A 23,895-nucleotide genomic window follows, 5' to 3' on the forward strand; every position below is an offset into this window, starting at 1 on the left:
ACAGAAAATTGGGGGATTGGATGGAGCAGAACAGTAGCTGTGGGGGGACTAGTGGAGGGCTAGGTAAGTAAAGTTTTTTTTCAATTTTTCCTCAACCCAGGAGGATATGAATTTATTCATAAGCCCAGATAACCCCTGGGGTCTGACTGCTAGATGTGACTGCATACTTGGCCATCACTCCATAAACTCTTACCTACAGGCTGCATGAAAAGAAGATATTTATACTGCACAGACAAAAATGGGGAGATTTATCAAAACTGCATAGGTCTATTTAAAAATAGATGAAGTAATCTGATTGGTTGCCATGGGCAACTGCACCACTCTTCCTCTGCACAGTTTTTGATGAATCTCCCCAAAAATGTTTGACAGCCGACTGCTTACAAACTGCTTCATGTTTCTATTTTCAGAAAAAACTCTATTGTGAGTTAATAAAGAAAGGCAGGGGTTCTCTATTCAGGATCTTCGTCCCTTGTCCAGAGTGGAGACCAGTTATAAAGGGTGTATTTCTCTTTCTGGGCAACCTATCCTGCCCTGTCTTAGGCTGCATTCACACCATGTTTTTTACATACGGGTGCCGGATCCGGCGGGGGGAGGAGAAAACCGGGCACTCCCGTACCCCAGGCGGATCAGCCCGTGACTCCATTTACTTTAATGAGCCGACCGGAGTCAAACTGTGACTCCGGTCGGCTCAGTTTTGACCCGTATCCGGTTTTGGACCGGACCTAAAACCGTAGTATACTATGGTTTTAGGTCCGGTCCAAAACCGGATACGGGTCAAAACTGAGCCGGCCAGAGTCACCTTTTGACTCCGGTCGGCTCATTAAAGTAAATGGAGTCACGGGCTGATCCGGCTGGGGTACGGGAGCGCCCGGTTTGCTCCTTCCCCCCGCCAGATCCGCCACCCATATGTAAAAAACGTGGTGTGAATGCAGCCTTAGGCTGGGTTCCCATTACGTTTTCCCCCATATGGAAGCGCATACGGCAGGGGAGAGCTAAAAACTTGCGCTCCCGTATGCTTCTCTATGCGCTCCCGTATACCTTTCTATGCGCTCCCGTATACCTTTCTATGCGCTCCCGTATGTCATTAATTTCAATGAGCCGACTGCAGTGAAACTTTCGGTCCGGTCGGCTCATTTTTGCCCCATATGCGCTTTTTCCCCGCACCTAAAACTGTGGTTGACCACAGTTTTAGGTCCAGTTGTAAAAGCGCATATGGGGCAAAAATGAGCCGACCGGACCGAATGTTTCACTGAAGTCTGCAGGGAAACTTTAAACTTGCTTGCAGGTTACTCCACAGATTATACCTGATCGTTGAAAGCCCTAACAAAACACTTTAGAAAGTGAGTTTTTAAGTAATTTTTTTTGCTTACGTGTAACATATTTATCATACTATCGCAGGGGGGTTGATAAATTTGGCGCACAATAGCAAAAAAAATATATCACTTCAGAACACCTTTTTGTTGCTTTCCCCCTTTTCTCTGTGACTTTTCTGCACAAAAAGTTGCAGTTGTGACTTTTTGTGTGATATTTTAAAAGTGCTCTCCAAAGGCAGTTTTGTAAGCCAGGTCTGGGCTGGCGTAAATTTGCGGTGTCCTGGAGTGGCCTGCGACTTTTCGTGCAACTTTCGCACTTGATTCATTTGTTGCCACTGCAGAGTGAAATCTGAAATTGACTTTTGTAAGTTTATTTGTAGCTTTTTGCTTGCAGCCAAAAGTCGCAAAAAAAAGTGCTTAGGCGCACGTGTGACATTTCATGCGCCAAATATAAGTAAGAAAAAAACTCTAAAGACAATGATAAATATGGATCACCTTATAGGGATCACCTTATTGTGAAGGGGCCTTCTAGCATGTACACTTGTTCAAAGAACAAAAAAGTGTACATACCATTTTTTTTCGCTCCATAAGACGCACTTTTTCTCCCCCCAAAAGTGGGAAGGAAATGTCTGTGCGTCTTATGGAGCGAATGTGTGTGCCGATACCCGGCATTTGCATGGTATTGGGGACTCGTTTAATGTCCCCGATACCAAGGCCGATACCTGCTGCAGTGCGGCCGTCAAATGCCCCGCTCCGCTGCCCCGTTCTGCTGTCTGCATTCCCATTCTGCCGTCCGCATCCCCGTTCTGCCATCCGCATCATGGCGTCCTAAGGAGGAACATGAGACACACACGTCACTCCACCTCCTCCCCTGCACCCAGCGTAACGCTACGGAGGAAGGAGGACTGATGTGTATGTCACATGCTCCTCCATAGGACGCTATGATGCGGACGGAAGAACGGGGATGCAGATGGCAGAACGGGGCAGCGGAGTGGCAACCGCAGGTGAGCAACTACCGTGGGGGCACTGTCTACAAGTGGGGGCACTGTCTACAAGTGGGGGCATTGTCTACAAGGGGGGGGGCTGCTGTTTACAAGGAGGCACTGTCTACAAGCGGGCACTGTCTACAAGGGGGGGCCTACTGTTTACAAGGGGCACTGTCTATAAGTGGGGGACTGCTGTTTACAAGGGGGCACTGTCTACAAGGGGGGCCTTCTGTTTACAAGGGGGCACTGTCTATAAGGGGGGGCCTGCTGTTTACAGGGGGGCAAAGTCTATAAGGGGGGCGGCTGCTGTTTACAAGGGGGCACTGTCTACAAGGGGGGCACTGTCTATAAGGGGGGCGGCTGCTGTTTACAAGGGGGCACTGTCTACAAGGGGGGGCGGCTGCTGTTTACAAGGGGGCACTGTCTACATGGGGGGCACTGTCTATAAGGGGGGCGGCTGCTGTTTACAAGGGGGCACTGTCTACAAGGGGGGCACTGTCTATAAGGGGGGGCCTGCTGTTTACAAGGGGGCATTGTCTACAAGGGGGGCACTGTCTATAAGGTGGGGCCTGCTGTTTACAAGGGGGCACTGTCTACAAGGGGGGCACTGTGTATAAGGGGGGCGGCTGCTGTTTACAAGGGGGCACTGTCTACAAGGGGGGGCGGCTGCTGTTTACAAGGGGGCACTGTCTACATGGGGGGCACTGTCTATAAGGGGGGCGGCTGCTGTTTACAAGGGGGCACTGTCTACAAGGGGGGCACTGTCTATAAGGGGGGGCCTGCTGTTTACAAGGGGGCATTGTCTACAAGGGGGGCACTGTCTATAAGGTGGGGCCTGCTGTTTACAAGGGGGCACTGTCTACAAGGGGGGAACTGTCTATAAGGGGGGGCCTGCTGTTTACAAGGGGGCACTGTCTACAAGGGGGCACTGTCTACAGGGGGGGCCTGCTGTTTTTTTTCTTGTTCTCCTCCTCTAAAAACCTAGGTGCGTCTTATGGTCAGGTGGTCAGGTGCGTCTTATGGTGCCCCCTCCCATAGACATGAATGGAGGGGGCGTGGCGTGACGTCACGTCCCCAGTCCCCAAAACCCGGAGGTTTCTGAAACTGGAGATTAAGCACCCGCATAGAATACGGGTGCTGCAGGGAGATCAGACATCTTAAATGTTTTTTCCCAGAATACCCATTTAAAGGAGTTTTCCAAAGAATAAAATGTATCACCTAGTCACAGAATAGGCAATAGCTAGGTGATTGCATGGTCTCCCCATCAATCATGAGAACAGAGGTACATTGTACCCCGAGTGAATGTGCATGCTCAACTATATGGGATCTTCGAACACTGCAGAGCACTGACTATGTTTGTAAGTCCCATAAACAGTGAAAGGATTGTGCAGAGCATGTATGCTACCGTTCCATTCATTTGGTGGACAAATTACCTCCAATCTGGTAATTGGTGGGCTCCCAGTGGTTGGATCCTCCACCAATCAGTATTCCTTATCCTATAACCCCTTTGAAGGGGTACACCGGTGGAAAACAATTTTTTTCATATCAACTGGTGCCAGAAAGTTAAACAGTTAAATTATTTCTATTTAAAAATCTTAATCCTTCCAGTACTTATCAGCTGCTGTATGCTCCACAGTAAGTTGAGTAGTTCTTTTCAGTCTGACCACAGTGCTCTCTGCTGACACCTATGTCTGTATCAGGAACTGTCCAGAGCAGGAGAGGTTTGCTATAAGATTCGCTTGTACTCTGGACAGTTCCTGACATGGACAGAGGTGTCAGCAGAGAGCACTGTGGTCAGACTGAAAAGAACTCCAGAAAGAAATACAATTTACTGTGGAGCATACAGCAGCTGATAAGTACTGGAAGGATTAAGATTTTTTTTTAAATAGAAGTAATTTACAAATCTGTATAACTTTCTGGCACCAGTTGATTTGAAAAAAAAAATTTCCACGGAGAACCCCTTTAAAACAGCAGATAAAGCGGTTCTTTGTGAACTGTTTTAACAATTCACCCTAGTGGTCAGAAGGAGGTCATACATTATTCTCAAACCACTGTACCTCACTGCATATTTTCTTGCACAGCAGAGAATGGAAATGGACCCCCCCCCCCCTTTCTCGGAAGGGAGGCCCACAAGACCAGTACCCCAATGTAATGTACGGCAATGTATTTCAGAGCGGAATCCGCAGAAAGAATAGACATGACTATTTATTCTGTAGACGCCATAATTGTGATTTGCGCGGTGTGCACAGTGCAGCAGAATTCCACTGAAATGGGACTCTGCTGCAGCGGAATGTCCATGCTGATTTTTTGGGCGGAATTCTGTGTGGACATTCTGCCGTGTGAACATGACCTAATAAAGAAAAGAAAAAAAACAATGTGTATGCAGACAGCAGAGATCATGAGAATTATTGATAAATTAAGCACAAAGCACATGAGAAAGTTGCAAAAAGCTGATATAAAATATATATATATATATATATATATATATATATATATATATAAATATATATATATATATATATATATAAAACACTGACAGACCGGCTCTAGCCATCCTGTGGGTTTGCAGTTTTATAGTGCATTTGCTTCATATGAATGAAAAAGTCTGATGATGTCAATCAGGAATCCGTAAATGCCAGGTCGGCAGCGTTCTTGGCGGACTGAAATGATGCTGTCTTGTCTTGGAAAGCTATGTCTATAAATACATATCCACCAGTATACAGCATCCACCCAGAATATAAGCAGCTTACTCTAAACCCAGCGGCACTCTGTACTGGGCTGAAGGCCTGAGGACACACACCTCATCCACAGCATATTGTGGGTGGAATACAACATATTTCTCATGGGTGTTTCATGACATTTTATAATGTACAGAGTCACATGTCATAACTTAGACAACAACTTAATTCTGCCTCTCTTAAAGGGGTACTCCGCTGCTCAGCGTTTGGAAGAAACTGTTCCAAACGCTAGAGCCGGCGCCGTGAGCTCTTGACTTTACAGCCCTGCCCCCTCATGACATCACGCCCCCCCCCCCCCAAGCAAGTCTATGGGAGGGGACGTGACGGCAGTACCCCTTTAAAGGCAATGTATCAGATTTGAATGATTACAGACAGATATTAAAATATGTTCTTTTTTCTAATCCATTAACAATACATATTGTAATTATATGTATATAAATATATATATATATATATATATATATATATATATATATATTTGCACATTATTAAAGGGCAAGTCATCTTGCCTCATGCCTGATCTTTTTTTAACAGCATTAAGAGATATGCTTTACAGCAAGCCTCATGGACATAGGCAACAATAGACAGGAGCTGTCCCATTGAAACAAATGGAAAACATTACTGAGCATACTCTGTGACCTTTACAAAAAGTCATTTCACAAGGAGAGGGAGGCTGAGCTGTAAGCTTTATCTAGTGCAGTGGTCTCCAAGCAGTGTAACTACAACTACCAGCATGCTCAGATAGACTTTGGCTGGGACTTGTAGTTTTGGAACAGCTGGAGGCACACTGCTTGGGAAACACTGACCTATTGTCTTCTCAATCTACTGGTGTCACCTTCTGCTGTAAAGCTGTACTGATCGCTTTCCAGCAGTCTTCTCCTTCATCATCCCGTACAGGAAGTCTAAGCTCAATATTTAGCCTAGTGGCCAGAATAGAAACTGCAATATTTCAGGATTATTTTAAAATAAAGTCAAATGGAAAATTGGAAACAACTATTCAAATTCAAATAAAATATATGTTTAAAGGGGTACTGCGGGCAACTAAACAAATCACTTATGCAAACTTGGCGAATGACAGGATTTTTTGTTACATGTTCTGGATCTGTTCCACCGCTCACGTAATTGCCAACTTGCCAGTATATCTATTGAAAGATATCCAACTGCTGGAACCTCCTGCGAACACAAGAATGAAGAGGGACACAGTATTAATTCTTTTTTTTTAAATAATTTTTTAATTTTTTTTAAAATTTTACAAATAAACAGTTATATATATATATATATATATATATATATATATATATATATATATATAAAAAATTGCTGTATCCCACTGAGTAGTTCATATTGCATCACAGCTAAGGTCAGTGAATGGGGTTGTAGTGCAACCTACAAGTGTCCATGACCGAGACCCATCAGTCACATGAAATCCATCTACGTGACCCCCTTTCGCTGATCTTAGAGACTATGCAGCCCATTTCGTGGCAGAAAGTGCATTAAGCCCGAGCATTCAAGGGGTATTGCCCAATAGTATATATAGACGAAAGCCGGTCCCAAAGCTAATGTAAAAAAAACAGGCAATAATACACTGTGTGAACACACCCTTAGGCTAGGTTCAGACTACGGAATTTCCGCTTGCTAAAATGTACTGTATAGTGAATGGGTTTCCGTTCACAAATTCACACTTCGGAATTGAATAAACCGTTTGGGTTTTTTTTAAGGCCATTTTTTTCTTTCTTTTTTTTTTATTTTTTTATTTTTTTTCCAAATACAAAAACCTTATCAAGACCTTTGCAGAGGAAAAGTTGACCAGTTGCCCATAACAACCAATCAGATCGTTTATTTTTTATTTTATTATTATTTTTTTTTTTTTTCATTTAAAAAAAGGCTTTTTGGAAAAATTTACGAAGCGATCTGATTGGTTGCTATGAGCAACTGGTCAATTTTTCCTCTACACAGATTTTGATAACTACTATAATTCAGTGGTCTCCAAACCATGGACCTCAAGCTGTTGGCTGTCCGGGCATGCTGGGAGTTGTAGTTTTGCAACAGGTGGAGGGCCACGGTTTGCAGATCACTACGATAGTGTAGACCGGTGTTTCCCAACCAGGGTGTCTCCTGCTGTTGCAAAAACTACAATTCCCAGCATGCCCGGACAGCCAAAGGCTGTCCGGGCATGCTGGGAGTTGCAGTTTTGCAACAGCTGGAGGCACCCTGGGTAGGAAACACTGGTGTAGACAATAAGGGTACGTTCACGCTGCGGAATCTCCACTCACAAAATAAAAATTTTTACCTCTATGCATGCTATTTTTTATTTTATACATAATAGAACAACAATAGATAAAAAAAAAAATTAAAATAAATCTTGTCAGAAGTGGGATTCGAACCCACGCCTCCAGAGGAGACTGCGACCTGAACGCAGCGCCTTAGACCGCTCGGCCATCCTGACTACTGGCAGAAATCTTTCAGGGTTGAATAGGAGGCTTGTGATCCGCAGTCACATGCTTTTTAAATAATTCTATATACAAGTAAATGTATACGGATGTGACCCGGACAACCAGTGATATTGCTCTGTACATACACGCAGCGTGGGGCTTCTATAGAAGAACATCAGATGGCCGTCCCGCTGGCGCCTCTGCAAGCAGAGATGAGCGTAACAGCGTTGATCATGTGACACAGTAGAACGTCGGCCGTGTTCTGTTGCTAGGTAACGCTGATAACGCTTCTCTCTGCAGGAAGAAGGAACGGCAGCACGTGTTATCCAGTGTGCGGCTAGTGTACTGGAGTAGATCACTGAGGACTGTCACTAGTAACAGTACCAGCAGTACACTACATTACTGGGTAAAAGTACCCCCAGTACAAGTGCCATTACTACTTCTAGTAATAGTACTGTATCAGAATGACTAGCCCCATAACTGTGCCAAAGCTAGAGTACTACCCAGATGCAGAGCACCCCAAAGCTAGAGAGTACTCCCAAAGCCAATGAGTACTACTAAAGATAAAGAGTACCCCCGAAGCTAAAGAGTACTACCCAGAGCCGGAGTACCCCCAAAGCTAGAGTACTCCCAAAGCCAAAGAGTACTACTAAAGATAAAGAGTACCCCCGAAGCTAAAGGGTACTACCCAGAGCCAGAGTACTACCCAGAGTCGGAGTACCCCCAAAGCTAGAATACTCCCAAAGCCAAAGAGTACTACTAAAGATAAAGAGTACCCTCAAAGCTAAAGAGTACTCCCAAAGCAAATGAGTACTACTAAAGATAAAGAGTACCCCCGAAGCTAGAGAGTACTCCCAAAGCCAATGAGTACTACTAAAGATAAAGAGTACCCCCAAAGCTAAAGAGTACTCCCAAAGCAAATGAGTACTACTAAAGATAAAGAGTACCCCCGAAGCTAGAGAGTACTCCCAAAGCCAATGAGTACTACTAAAGATAAAGAGTACCCCCGAAGCTAAAGAGTACTACCCAGAGCCGGAGTACCCCCAAAGCTAGAGTACTCCCAAAGCCAAAGAGTACTACTAAAGATAAAGAGTACCCCCAAAGCTAAAGAGTACTCCCAAAGCCAATGAGTACTACTAAAGATAAAGAGTACCCCCGAAGCTAAAGAGTACTACCCAGAGCCAGAGTACTACTCAGAGTCGGAGTACCCCCAAAGCTAGAGTACTCCCAAAGCCAAAGAGTACTACTAAAGATAAAGAGTATCCCCGAAGCTAGAGAGTACTCCCAAAGCCAATGAGTACTACTAAAGATAAAGAGTACCCCCGAAGCTAAAGAGTACTCCCAAAGCCAATGTATACTACTAAAGATAAAGAGTACCCCCGAAGCTAAAGAGTACTACCCAGAGCCAGAGTACTACTCAGAGTCGGAGTACCCCCAAAGCTAGAGTACTCCCAAAGCCAAAGAGTACTACTAAAGATAAAGAGTACCCCCGAAGCTAGAGAGTACTCCCAAAGCCAATGAGTACTACTAAAGATAAAGAGTACCCCTGAAGCTAAAGAGTACTCCCAAAGCCAATGTATACTACTAAAGATAAAGAGTACCCCCGAAGCTAGAGAGTACTCCCAAAGCCAATGAGTACTACTAAAGATAAAGAGTACCCCCGAAGCTAAAGAGTACTACCCAGAGCCAGAGTACTACCCAGAACCGGAGTACCCCGAAAGCTAGAGTACTCCCAAAGCCAAAGAGTATTACTAAAGATAAAGAGTACCCCCGAAGCTAAAGAGTACTACCCAGAGCCAGAGTACCCCCAAAGCTAAAGAGTACTCCCAAAGCCAAAGAGTACTACTAAAGATAAAGAGTACCCCCGAAGCTAAAGAGTACTACCCAGAGTACCCCTAAAGCTAAAGAGTACTCCCAAAGCCAAAGAGTACTCCCAAAGCTAAAGTGTACTACCCAGAGGCAAAGAGTACTATCAAAGCTAAAGAGTACCCCAAAGCTAAAGAGTACCAACAAATACAAAAATTACCCCAAAGCCAAAGAGTACCCCAAAGCCAAAAAGCAACCCTATACACAGTGACAGATAAAGAGTTTAGCACAAAACAAAATGCTTCTATTAACAGTGCCAGTCTGGGACTGCTCCGCATCCAGTGCCCCCATCCCACGCAATCAGTGCCAGTCAGAGTGCCCCCATAAAGTGTCTGCCTCGGTCCAGCCAATTAACACTGAAAACAAGAGAGGGCACCTATGAACAATACCATCCAGATAGTGCCCCAATAATAGCGCCAGCCAAAGAACACTTCTGTAAACGATGTAATGCTCTGTAACCAAAACAGAGGCCCACTAAGGCTACGGACAAACACTTTTGTTTGGCTTTTATTTTCTTCAATTGTGCATATTAGTATAGAGGTCTTTTATTTGGCATTTATCCCCTGCTTTTTTTTTCCATTACAAGACATTTTGCCATATGACTAAAGGATTTCTATTGAAGAATTAGGGGGGAAGGGGTGCAAGAAAAAACGCCAATATGCCACCCTGCACGACTCATGGCGTACCGGTACGTCATGGGTCCTGTAGGGGTTAATAGCACTTTAAATTTTCCACCTACAGAGCCATATGAGGGCTTGTTTTTTGCGTCACTAATTGTACTTTGTAATGACATCACTCATTTTACCATTTTGCTAATTGTGAGGGGCTTTTTTTTTTTTTTTTTGCACAGTACATTTTCTGGTAAAAATGACACATTGGCCCATATTTATCAGTCAGCCTGAAACCCTAATTGTCTGTTTTTTCCCATAGCAACCAATCACAGCTCAACTTTCACTTTACTAGAGCTCGTTAATACATGAAAGTTGAGCTGTGATTGGTTTCTGCCCCCATGTCCCAAAGTGTCCAAAGAATATGTAACCTAGAGGGGGGTTCCCCAATGTATAGCTACGGATGCCACAAATAGGGGGTGTTGCTACGATCTATAAGAAAAAAAAATATTGAGAACAACGTAGATAAACATCAATTTCTAAAACATGACAAGCATATGTACTCCCCAAACCGTATAGTGTGCCTGGATATCATCTTATCATGAAACATACCTATAGATACCTCAGAGCTTCACCTGAATGCAATAAATTACAAACTGCAATGCATATCAGAGCGGATTTCGCCGAAAGACTGATCATGTTTTTTCTTTCGGCAGAGTCTAGGGTACCAAATTTTCGTAGCGGATAGTCCGTAGTGTGAATGGTGTAGCAGAATCCCATTGAGAACAATGGAAGGCGACTGCATCGGATTTTCCAAGCTGAATTCCACAGCAAAATTATGCTCTAAATATCCATAGAGTGAATGTGCCCTTTAACCTCTTGGGAACAAAGGGCATACCTGTACACCCTTGTCCCTCTCCCTTCTATAATGCAAGCTCAGGAGCTGAGCGTGATTCATAGCGGGGTGGTCCCGGTCTGCCGCCGCTTCCCGTGCCTAATGCCAGACATCACAAATGTGGTGATGCCCGGGATTAACCCCTTGGACGCCGCAAACAAAGTTGATTGCTGAATCTAAAATGCTAAAAAAAGGCTACCCGGCAGCTCAGCGGAGCTGATCGGGACCACCGCGGTAAAACCACAGTGTCCCAATCAGCTGAGAGGATGGCGGGAGGGCCCTTACCTGCCTCCTCACCGTCCATCGATGCTCCAGTCAGCAATGGCAGGCTATAAGATAGTGTAAAAAAAAAAGTTCCCTAATAAAAGTTTGAATCACCCCCTTTTCCTATAAAAAAATATATATAATTTGAACATAAATAAACATATATGTGGTATCGCCGCGTTCGTAAATATCTGAACTATAAAAACGTATATGTAAAAAAAATACCAAAGTCCAGAATTGCGTATTTTTGGTCACTTTGTATATCCTAAAAAAATGTTTAAAAAATCCCATTAAAACAAAAATGGTACCGATAAAAACTAGAGATCACAGCGCATAAAATGATCCCTCACACATCCCTGTATGCGGAAAAATTAAGTTATAGAGGTCAGAAGAGGACATTTTTAAACATGCTAATTTTCGTACAAAAGGTTATAATAAAAAAAGTAAACCCTATATAAATTGGGTATCATTTTAAATGTATATATCTATAGAATAAACATAAGGTGTCATTTACACCGAAAAGTGCACTGCGTAGAATCGGAAGCTCACAAAATTAACAAAATGGCAGATTTTTTTTTCAATTCTGCCCCACAAATAATATTTTTTTTCTTTCGCCATAGATTTTGTGGTGTAATGACTGATGTCATTACAAAGTACAATTGGTAGCGCAAGAAACGAGCCTTCATATGGGCTTGTATGTGGATAATTTAAAGCGTTATGATTTTTAGAAGGGGAGGAGGAAAAAACGAAAGTGCAAAAATGAAAAATGGCCCGGTCCTCAAGGGGTTAAGAGCCAAGTAATCCCTCCACTCCATGACCACATTCACTGCTGTTTTTACATAAATTTGCGACTTGTTATGGCTATTAAAGGGCGTCCAGTTCGATGTCCAGTTGTTGTTTTTTTTTTTTTTTTTTTATTGTGCAGAACGAACCCTGAACGGGTCATAGCACAAGGGACACTGCCGGGTACCAATGGATCCCAGTGACTTTTAATGGGGTCTGTCGAGTTTTAGCAGAGAAAAAAATTATGCCTTCTGTGATTTAGATGAACAAAAGTCTCATCTATCCCAAAATGGTTCAATAAAAACTACAAATCATGGATCATGTAAAGAATTAGCCTTCACACCCCCCAGTAGACAGAAAAAATAATTCTAGAGATCAAAATAGCGCCATTTTACACATATTTATTCAATTATGTGCCCATATTGGCCTTTTTAATCCTCGCCTTCTAAGAGCCATAACTTTTTTTTTTGTGGAACAAGTTGTACTTTGTAATGACACCTTTCATTTTACCATAAAATGTACGACGAAACAAAAAAAAATATTATTTATGATGGAAAATTTAAAAAAATCTGCAATTTTGCACGTTTTGTGGGGTTTGACATGTTATTGTTATTTGACATGTTATCTATTCTGTCAGTCAATGTGAGAAAAATGATACCCATGTTTACATGTTTTACTATTATTTTACAAATAAAAATAAAAAACTCATATTACAATTTATATATAAAGAGAAGTCCTGACTCACTGACACATCTGTTACGCCGAGCGCTCCGGGTCCCCGCTCCTCCCCGGAGCGCTCGCAACATCCTCGCTACTGCAGCGCCCCGGTCAGATCTACTGACCGGGTGCGCTGCGATACCGCCCCCAGCCGGGATGCGATTCGCGATGCGGGTGGCGCCCGCTCGCGATGCGCACCCCGGCTCCCGTACCTGACTCGCTCTCCGTCGGTCCTGTCCCGGCGCGCGCGGCCCCGCTCCCTAGGGCGTGCGCGCGCCGGGTCTCTGCGATTTAAAGGGCCACTGCACCACTGATTGGCGCAGTTGGTCTAATTAGTGTGTTCACCTGTGCACTCCCTATGTATACCTCACTTCCCCTGCACTCCCTCGCCGGATCTTGTTGCCATTGTGCCAGTGAAAGCGTTTCCTTGTATGTTCCTAGCCTGTGTTCCAGACCTCCTGCCGTTGCCCCTGACTACGATCCTTGCTGCCTGCCCCGACCTTCTGCTACGTCCGACCTTGCTCTTGTCTACTCCCTTGTACCGCGCCTATCTTCAGCAGTCAGAGAGGTTGAGCCGTTGCTAGTGGATACGACCTGGTTACTACCGCCGCTGCAAGACCATCCCGCTTTGCGCCGGGCTCTGGTGAATACCAGTAGTAACTTAGAACCGGTCCACTAGCACGGTCCACGCCAATCCCTCTCTGGCACAGAGGATCCACCTCCTGCCAGCCGAATCGTGACAGTAGATCCGGCCATGGATCCCGCTGAAGTTCCACTGCCAGTTGTCGCCGACCTCACCACGGTGGTCGCCCAGCAGTCGCAACAGATAGCGCAACAAGGCCACCAGCTGTCTCAACTGACCGTGATGCTACAGCAGCTTCTACCACAGCTTCAGCAATCATCTCCTCCGCCAGCTCCTGCACCTCCTCCGCAGCGAGTGGCCGCTTCCGGCCTACGACTATCCTTGCCGGATAAATTTGATGGGGACTCTAAGTTTTGCCGTGGCTTTCTTTCGCAATGTTCCCTGCACTTGGAGATGATGTCGGACCAGTTTCCTACTGAAAGGTCTAAGGTGGCTTTCGTAGTCAGCCTTCTGTCTGGGAAAGCTCTGTCATGGGCCACACCGCTCTGGGACCGCAATGACCCCGTCACTGCCTCTGTACACTCCTTCTTCTCGGAAATTCGAAGTGTCTTTGAGGAACCTGCCCGAGCCTCTTCTGCTGAGACTGCCCTGCTGAACCTGGTCCAGGGTAATTCTTCCGTTGGCGAGTACGCCATCCAATTCCGTACTCTTGCTTCCGAATTATCCTGGAATAATGAGGCCCTCTGCGCGACCTTTAAAAAAGGCCTATCCAGCAACATTAAAGATGTTCTGGCAGCACGAGAAATTCCTGCTAACCTGCATGAACTCATTCATCTAGCCACTCGCATTGACATGCGTTTTTCCGAAAGGCGTCAGGAGCTCCGCCAGGATATGGACTTTGTTCGCACGAGGCGTTTTTTCTCCCCGGCTCCTCTCTCCTCTGGTCCTCTGCAATCCGTTCCTGTGCCTCCCGCCGTGGAGGCTATGCAAGTTGACCGGTCTCGCTTGACACCTCAAGAGAGGACACGACGCCGCATGGAGAATCTTTGCCTGTACTGTGCCGGTACCGAACACTTCCTGAAGGATTGTCCTATCCGTCCTCCCTGCCTGGAAAGACGTACGCTGACTCCGCACAAAGGTGAGACAGTTCTTGATGTCAACTCTGCTTCTCCACGCCTTACTGTGCCTGTGCGGATATCTGCCTCTACCTTCTCCTTCTCTACTATGGCCTTCTTGGATTCCGGATCTGCAGGAAATTTTATTTTGGCCTCTCTCATCAACAGGTTCAACATCCCGGTGACCAGTCTCGCCAGACCCCTCTACATCAATTGTGTTAACAATGAAAGATTGGACTGTACCGTGCGTTACCGCACGGAGCCCCTCCTAATGTGCATCGGACCTCATCACGAAAAAATTGAGTTTTTGGTCCTCTCCAATTGCACTTCCGAAATTCTCCTTGGACTACCGTGGCTTCAACGCCATTCCCCAACCCTTGATTGGTCCACAGGAGAGATCAAGAGCTGGGGTACTTCTTGTTTCAAGGACTGTCTTAAACCGGTTCCCAGTACTCCCTGCCGTGACCCTGTGGGTCCCCCTGTAACCGGTCTCCCTAAGGCTTATATGGACTATGCTGACGTATTTTGCAAAAAACAAGCTGAGACTTTACCTCCTCACAGGCCTTATGACTGTCCTATTGACCTCCTCCCGGGCACTACTTCACCCCGGGGCAGAATTTATCCTCTGTCCGCCCCAGAGACTCTTGCTATGTCTGAATACATCCAGGAAAATTTAAAAAAGGGGTTTATCCGCAAATCCTCCTCTCCTGCCGGAGCTGGATTTTTCTTTGTGTCCAAAAAAGATGGCTCCCTACGTCCTTGCATTGACTACCGCGGACTTAATAAAATCACGGTAAAGAACCGCTACCCCCTACCTCTTATCTCAGAACTCTTTGATCGTCTTCAAGGTGCCCACATCTTTACCAAACTGGACTTAAGAGGTGCTTATAATCTCATCCGCATCAGGGAGGGGGACGAATGGAAAACTGCATTTAACACCAGAGATGGACACTTTGAGTATCTAGTCATGCCCTTTGGCCTGTGCAATGCCCCTGCCGTCTTCCAAGACTTTGTTAATGAAATTTTTCGTGATCTCTTATATTCCTGTGTTGTTGTGTATCTGGACGATATTCTGATTTTTTCTGCCAACTTAGAAGAACATTGCCAGCATGTCCGCATGGTTCTTCAGAGACTTCGAGACAATCAACTTTATGCCAAAATGGAGAAATGTCTGTTTGAATGTCAATCTCTTCCTTTCCTAGGATACTTGGTCTCTGGCCAGGGACTACAAATGGACCCAGATAAACTCTCTGCCGTCTTAGATTGGCCACGCCCCTCCGGACTCCGTGCTATCCAACGTTTTTTGGGGATCGCCAATTATTACAGACAATTTATTCCACATTTTTCCACTATTGTGGCTCCTATCGTGGCTTTAACCAAGAAGAATGCCAATCCTAAGTCCTGGTCTCCCCAAGCGGAAGACGCATTTAAACGGCTCAAGTCTGCCTTTTCTTCTGCTCCCGTGCTCTCCAGACCTGACCCATCTAAACCCTTCCTATTGGAGGTTGATGCCTCCTCAGTGGGAGCTGGAGCGGTCCTTCTACAAAAAAATTCTTCCGGGCATGCTGTTACTTGTGGGTTTTTTTCTAGGACCTTCTCTCCGGCGGAGAGGAACTACTCCATCGGGGATCGAGAACTACTGGCCATTAAATTGGCACTTGAGGAATGGAGGCATCTGCTGGAGGGATCAAAATTTCCAGTTATCATTTACACCGATCACAAGAATCTCTCCTATCTTTAGTCTGCCCAACGGCTGAATCCTCGCCAGGCCAGGTGGTCGTTGTTCTTTGCCCGTTTTAACTTTGAAATTCATTTTCGCCCTGCCGACAAGAACATTAGGGCCGATGCTCTCTCTCGTTCCTCGGATGCCTCGGAAGTAGAGGTCTCTCCGCAACACATCATTCCTCCTGACTGTCTGATCTCCACTTCTCCAGTCTCCATCAGGCAAACTCCTCCAGGGAAGACCTTTGTTTCTCCACGCCAACGTCTCGGGATTCTCAAATGGGGTCACTCCTCCCACCTCGCAGGCCATGCGGGCATCAAAAAGTCCTTGCAACTCATCTCTCGTTTCTATTGGTGGCCGACTCTGGAGACGGATGTTGTTGATTTTGTGCGGGCCTGTACTGTCTGTGCCCGGGATAAGACTCCTCGCCAGAAGCCTGCTGGTCTCCTTCATCCTCTGCCTGTCCCCGAACAGCCTTGGTCTCTGATTGGTATGGACTTTATTACAGACTTACCCCCATCCCGTGGCAACACTGTTGTTTGGGTGGTCGTTGATCGATTTTCCAAGATGGCACATTTTATTCCTCTTCCTGGTCTTCCTTCAGCGCCTCAGTTGGCAAAACAATTTTTTGTACACATTTTTCGTCTTCACGGTTTGCCCACGCAGATCGTCTCGGATAGAGGCGTCCAATTCGTGTCAAAATTCTGGAGGGCTCTCTGTAAACAACTCAAGATTATATTAAACTTCTCTTCTGCTTATCATCCTCAATCCAATGGGCAAGTAGAAAGAATTAACCAGGTCCTGGGTGACTATTTACGGCATTTTGTTTCCTCCCGCCAGGATGACTGGGCAGATCTTCTACCATGGGCCGAATTCTCGTACAACTTCAGAGTCTCTGAATCTTCTGCTAAATCCCCATTTTTCGTGGTGTACGGCCGTCACCCTCTTCCCCCCCTCACTACTCCCTGGCCCTCTGGTTTGCCCGCTGTGGATGAAGTGACTCGTGATCTTTCCACCATATGGAAAGAGACCCAAAATTCTCTTTTACAGGCTTCATCTCGCATGAAAAAGTTTGCCGATAAGAAAAGAAGAGCTTCCCCCATTTTTGCTCCCAGAGACAAGGTATGGCTCTCCGCTAAATATGTCCGCTTCCATGTCCCCAGTTACAAACTGGGACCACGCTATCTGGGTCCTTTCAAAATCTTGTGCCAAATTAATCCTGTCTCTTACAAACTTCTTCTTCCTCCTTCTCTTCGTATTCCCAATGCCTTTCATGTCTCTCTCCTTAAACCACTCATCATCAACCGTTTCTCTCCCAAACTTGTTTCTCCCACTCCTGTTTCCGGTTCTTCTGACATCTTCTCCGTGAAGGAGATACTGGCCTCCAAGACGGTCAGAGGGAAAAAAAAATTTTGGGTTGATTGGGAGGGCTGTGGTCCTGAAGAGAGATCCTGGGAACCTGAGGACAACATCCTAGACAAAAGTCTGGTCCTCAGGTTCTCAGGCTCCAAGAAGAGGGGGAGACCCAAGGGGGGGGGTACTGTTACGCCGAGCGCTCCGGGTCCCCGCTCCTCCCCGGAGCGCTCGCAACATCCTCGCTACTGCAGCGCCCCGGTCAGATCTACTGACCGGGTGCGCTGCGATACCGCCCCCAGCCGGGATGCGATTCGCGATGCGGGTGGCGCCCGCTCGCGATGCGCACCCCGGCTCCCGTACCTGACTCGCTCTCCGTCGGTCCTGTCCCGGCGCGCGCGGCCCCGCTCCCTAGGGCGCGCGCGCGCGCCGGGTCTCTGCGATTTAAAGGGCCACTGCGCCACTGATTGGCGCAGTTGGTCTAATTAGTGTGTTCACCTGTGCACTCCCTATGTATACCTCACTTCCCCTGCACTCCCTCGCCGTATCTTGTTGCCATTGTGCCAGTGAAAGCGTTTCCTTGTATGTTCCTAGCCTGTGTTCCAGACCTCCTGCCGTTGCCCCTGACTACGATCCTTGCTGCCTGCCCCGACCTTCTGCTACGTCCGACCTTGCTCTTGTCTACTCCCTTGTACCGCGCCTATCTTCAGCAGTCAGAGAGGTTGAGCCGTTGCTAGTGGATACGACCTGGTTACTACCGCCGCTGCAAGACCATCCCGCTTTGCGGCGGGCTCTGGTGAATACCAGTAGTAACTTAGAACCGGTCCACTAGCACGGTCCACGCCAATCCCTCTCTGGCACAGAGGATCCACCTCCTGCCAGCCGAATCGTGACAACATCAATGCCCAGCCTAAACCCTTGGACCTAGAAAGCTGAATTTTTTCACAGGTGTTGTTTTAAGTCGTAGACGAGGAATAAGAAAGGATTTTTCGAAATTCAACCCTTAAGGGGGTGAAAAAGGGGTTGAAAGTTTGTATGGAAGTCCGTCATTTTTGAAGCTAGAAGCATGAAATTAGAGATAAAGAAACACGTGTTTTACGATTGTGCCAGGGGTGGTCTGATGAGTCTCTTAACTCCCCCTAAGAGTTATGGGTTAATGGCGGGCATCAGTGTGATCGCTGATGTCTGCCATTACCAGCAAGGCCCTGAATGCTGATAGCTGCCAGGACCAGTGGTTTATGAGCTGCACTCGCTTAACAGTCTGGACGGGACTCAGGACTCACATGTACGTCTGGTGCACCAAGTACCAGGTAGCCAGGGTAGACAGGCACATCCTGTGTCCTCTAGGGGTTAACCTGTTAAAGACGCAGGGCATATAGGTACGCCCTTGCGTCCTGGTCCTTAAGGACGTAGGGATGTACGCCCTGGTCCCGCTACTGGGTTTTAAAGCGTACTCACGTGCTGAGCATGCTTTAAACTCAGTGGGTCCTGACTGCTATCAGCAGCCAGGACGTAGTGTTAATGCTAGGCATCACCGATCGGGCGGATGCCCGGCATTAACCGTTTAGACGCCGCGATCAACTTTGATCGCAGTGTCTAAAATGAAAGTGAAAGCATCCTAGCAGCGCAGCAGAGCATATCAGGAACATTGAGATGAGCTGAGAGGACGGCGGGAGGGCCTTTACCTGCCTTCTTGCCGTCCGATCGGTCCGCCGCTGCTCCCAGCCAGCCATGCAGGCTGGAGCAGCAGAACACCGATAACACTAATCAATGATTTGCTATGGCATAGCATTGATCAATGTATGCAATCAAAAGATCGAATGGTATAGCCCCCTTAAAAGTAAACAGTGTAAAAAAAAATTTAAGTGGTACTCCGGTGGAAAACTTTTTTTTTTTATAAATAAACTGGTGCAAGAAAGTTAAACAGACTTGTAAATTACTTCTATTAAAAAAAAAAAATCCTTCCAGTAATTATTAGCTGCTGAATACTACAGAGGAAATTCTTTTCTTTTTAAAACACAGAGCTCTCTGTTTAATCACGAGCACAGTGCTCTCTGCTGACATCTCTGTCCATTTTAAGAACTGTCCAGAGTAGGAGAAAATCCCCATAGCAAACATATTCTGCTCTGGACAGTTCCTAAAATGGACAGAGATGTCATCAGAGAGCACTGTGGTCATGATGTCAGCAGAGAGCTCTGTGTTCCAAAAAGAAAAGAATTTCCTCTGTATTCAGTAGCTAATAAGTACTGGAAGGATTAAGATTTTTTTATAGTAGTAATTTACAAATCTGTTCAACTTTCTGGGACCAGTTGATTTAAAGAAAAAAAGTTTTCCACCGGAGTACCCCTTTAACCTCTTAAGGACGCAGGGCGTATGGATACGCCCTGCATTCCGAGTCCTTAAGGACACAGGGCGAATCCATACGCCCGTGGGAATTCCGGTCCCCACCGCTAGCCGGTTGGGGAACGGAGCCGGATGCCTGCTGAAATCGTTCTGCAGGCATCCCGGCATATCGCCCAGGGGGGTCATTATGCCCCCCCATGTCGGCGATGGCCGCAGATCGCTGGACAATTCAGTCCAGAGATCTGCGGCGATTCCAGGTCAATCGGGTCTCCAGTGACCCGGAATTACTGGCTGATCGGGGCCGTCTCTGACGGCCCCGAACAGCCAGAGCCTGCAGGGGTGAGGTGGCACTGGTGCCACCTCACGATCGCCCTGATTCGTCGGCCGGTTTACCGGCCGACCAATCATGGCGCCTGCTGCGGGTGTCACTCGGGTGCGGGAAGAAGACCCCGGGTGCTGGGGACCCCGATCCCCGGCGTCCCTGTTGGGATCGGGGCCCCAGGAGCGACGGCCGCGGCGAGGGACTGTCCTGCGATGGAGCAGCAGCAGGAGGTGAGTGACAGCCTCCTGCTGTTGCTTAGCAACAGCTCCCAGCATGCAAAAAGGGCATGCTGGGAGCTGTAGTTATGCAACAGCAGGAGGCAGACCACCACAACTCCCAGCATTCCCTTATGGGCATGCTGGGACTTATGGTTTTGCAACAGCTGGAGGCACATTTTTTCTATGGAAAAGTGTACCTTCAGCTGTTGTATAACTACAACTCCCAGCTTGCACAAACAGCTAAAGTGCATGCTGGGAGTTGTAGTGGTGCATCTGCTGGTTGCATAACTACAACTCCCAGCATGCCCATTGGCTGTCGGTGACTGCTGAGAGTTGTAGTTTTGCAACAGCTGAAGGCACACTGGTTGTGAAACTCAGTTTTTTTTACCTAACTCAGTGTTTCACGACCGGTGTGCCTCCAGCTGTTGCAAACTACAACTCCCAGCAGTCACCTTACACCATGCACCGTACATGCTGGGAGTTGTAGTTTCGTAACAGCTGGAGGCACACTGGTTTTGAAACACTGAGTAAGGTCACAAACTCAGTGATACATAACCAGTGTGCCTACAGCTGTTGCAAAACTAAAACTCTCAGCATGTACAGTCTGTCAGCGCATGCTGGGAGTTGTAGTTTTGCAGCAGCTGGATGTCCCCCCCCCCCCCCCCCCCCCCCCCCCAAGTGAATGTACAGGGTACACTCACATGGGTGGAGGTTTACAGTAAGTATCGGGCTGCAAGTTTTAGCTGCGGCAAATTTTCTGCAACAGCTCAAACTGCCAGCGAGAAACTACTGTGGACCCCCGCCCGTGTGACTGTACCCTAAAAACACTACACTACACTAACACAAAATAAAATAAAAAGTAAAAAACACTACATATACACATACCCCTATACAACCCCCCTCCCCAATAAAAATGAAAAACGTCTGGTACGCCACGGTTTCCAAAACGGAGCCTCCAGCTGTTGCAAAACAACTACTCCCAGTAGATAGCCACTGACTATCCAGGCATGCTGGGAGTTTTACAACAGCTGGAGGCACCCTGTTTGGGAATCACTGGCGTAGAATTCCCCTATGTCCACCCCTATGCAATCCCTAATTTAGGCCTCAATGCGCATGGCGCTCTCACTTTGGAGCCCTGTCGTATTTCAAGGCAACAGTTTAGGGTCACATATGGGTTATCGCCGTACTCGGGAGAAATTGTGTTACAAATTTTGGGGGGTATTTTCTGCTTTTACCCTTTTTAAAAATGTAAATTTTTTGGGAAAAGAAGCATTTTAGGTAAAAAAAAATTTTTTTTTTTTACATATGCAAAAGTCGTGAAACGCCTGTAGGGTATTTAGGTTCACTTAACCCCTTGTTACGTTCCCCGAGGGGTCTAGTTTCCAAAATGGTATGCCATGTGTTTTTTTTTTTTTTGCTGTTCTGGCACCATAGGGGCTTCCTAAATGCGGCATGCCCCCAGAGCAAAATTTGCTTTCAAAAAGCCAAATGTGACTCCTTCTCTTCTGAGACCTGTAGTGCGCCAGCAGAGCACTTTTCACCCCCATATGGGGTGTTTTCTGAATCGGGAGAAATTGGGCTTCAAATTTTGGGGGGTATTTTGTGCTATTACCCTTTTTAAAAATGTAAAACTTTGGGAAACCAAGCATTTTAGGTAAAAAAATAAAAATGTATTTACATATGCAAAAGTCGTGAATCACCTGTGGGGTATTAAGGTTTACTTTACCCCTTGTTATGTTCCCCGAGGGGTCTAGTTTCCAAAATGGTATGCCATGTGGGGTTTTTTTGCTGTTCTGGCACCATAGGGGCTTCCTAAAGGTGACATGCCCCCCAAAAACCATTTGTCACTCCTTCCCTTCTGAGCCCTCTACTGCGCCCGCCGAACACTTTACATAGACATATGAGGTATGTGCTTACTCGAGAGAAATTGGGTTTCAAATACAAGTTAAAAAAATTTCCTTTTCACCCCTTGCAAAAATTCAAAAATTGGGTCTACAAGAACATGCGAGTGTAAAAAATGAAGATTGTGAATTTTCTCCTTCACTTTGCTGCTATTCCTGTGAAACACCTAAAGGGTTAAAACGCTTACTGAATGTCATTTTGAATACTTTGGGGGTGTAGTTTTTATAATGGGATAATTTATGGGGTATTCCTAATATGAAGACCCTTCAAATCCACTTCAAACCTGAACTGGTCCCTGAAAAAATGCGAGTTTCCAAATTTTGTGAAAAATTGGAAAATTGCTGCTGAACTTTGAAGCCCTCTGGTGTCTTCCAAAAGTAAAAACTCGTCAATTTTATGGTGCAAACATAAAGTGGACATATTGTATATGTGAATAAAAAAAATTATTTTGAATATCCATTTTCCTTACAAGCAGAAAGCTTCAAAGTTAGAAAAATGCAAAATTTTCAAATTTTTCATCAAATTTTGGGATTTTTCACCAAGAAAGGATGCAAGTTACCACAAAATTTTACCACTAAGTTAAAGTAGAATATGTCACGAAAAAAACTATCTCAGAATCAGAATGATAACTAAAAGCATTCCAGAGTTATTAATGTTTAAAGTGACAGTGGTCAGATTTGCAAAAAATGGCCGAGTCCTTAAGGTGAAAAAGGGCTCAGTCCTTAAGGGGTTAACCCCTTAATGACCCAGCCAATTTTCACTGTAGGACCCGGCCATTTTTTGCAAATCTGACCACTGTCACTTTAAACATTAATAACTCTGATGCTTTTACTTATCATTCTGATTCTGATATTGTTTTTTCGTGACATATTCTACTTTATTTTAATGGTAAAAATTTTGTCAATACTTGCATCGTTTCTTGGTGAAAAATTCCAAAATTTCATGAAAAAATAGAAAATTTTGCATTCTTTGGAACAGTGGGCTGTGCAAATGAAAAATTACATTTTTCATTTTCACGGACCACTGTTCCAAAAATCTGTCAGACACCTGTGGGGCGTAAATGCTCACTGTACCCCTTATTACATTACATGAGGGGTGTAGTTTCCAAAATGGGGTCACATGTGGGGGGGGTCCATTGTTCTGGCTCTATGGGGGCTTTGTAAACACACGTGGCCTTCAATTCCGGACAAATTTTCTCTTCAAAATCCCAATGGTGCTCCTTCACTTCTGAGCATTGTAGTGCGCCAGCAGAGCACTTTACATCCACATATGGGGTATGTTCTTACTCAGAAGAAATAGGGTTACAAATTTTGGGGGGCTTTTTTTCCTATTTTTCCTTGTGAAAATGAAAAATTTTGGGTAACACCAGCATTTTAGTGAAAAATTTATTTTTTTTCATTTTTCCATCCAACTTTGAAGAATTTTCATTAAACACCTGTGGGGTGTTAAGGCTCACTATACCCCTTGTTACGTTCCGTGAGGGGTGTAGTTTCCAAAATGGGGTCACATGTGGGTATTTCTTTTTTTGCGTTTATGGCAGAACCGCTGTAAAATCAGCCACCCCTGTGAAAATCACCAATTTTTTTACACTAACAAGCTGGTGTAGCCCCCAACTTTTCCTTTTCATAAGGGGTAAAAGGAGAAAAAGCCCCCCAAAATTTGTAGTGCAATTTCTCCCGAGTATGGAAATACCCCATATGTGGCCCTAAACTGCCATGCGCATTTGATTACTAA

The 23,895-nt window shown here is 45.8% G+C and overlaps 1 protein-coding gene and 1 non-coding gene across 3 annotated transcripts in view; both read right to left on the bottom strand.

The window, feature by feature from the left end:
* Nucleotides 1-6,203, bottom strand: part of RP1L1 (RP1 like 1) — a 112,184-nt gene extending 105,981 nt beyond the window's left edge. Inside the window, exon 1 of one of the 2 annotated variants that reach the window (XM_056563832.1) lies at nucleotides 6,129-6,203. The gene's annotated coding sequence lies outside the window, so the exon portion shown is untranslated. The remainder of the gene's footprint in view (nucleotides 1-6,128) is intronic. The other variant, XM_056563828.1, reaches the window with a different exon arrangement.
* Nucleotides 6,204-7,400: 1,197 nt separating this feature from the next.
* TRNAL-CAG (transfer RNA leucine (anticodon CAG)) lies at nucleotides 7,401-7,483 on the bottom strand. The gene has a single exon. It is a non-coding gene; the product is annotated as a tRNA-Leu (tRNA).
* Nucleotides 7,484-23,895: the final 16,412 nt, after the last annotated feature.

This window comes from Hyla sarda, chromosome 3 (assembly GCF_029499605.1).
Source record: "Hyla sarda isolate aHylSar1 chromosome 3, aHylSar1.hap1, whole genome shotgun sequence".
NCBI classification, from domain to species: Eukaryota; Metazoa; Chordata; class Amphibia; order Anura; family Hylidae; genus Hyla; species Hyla sarda.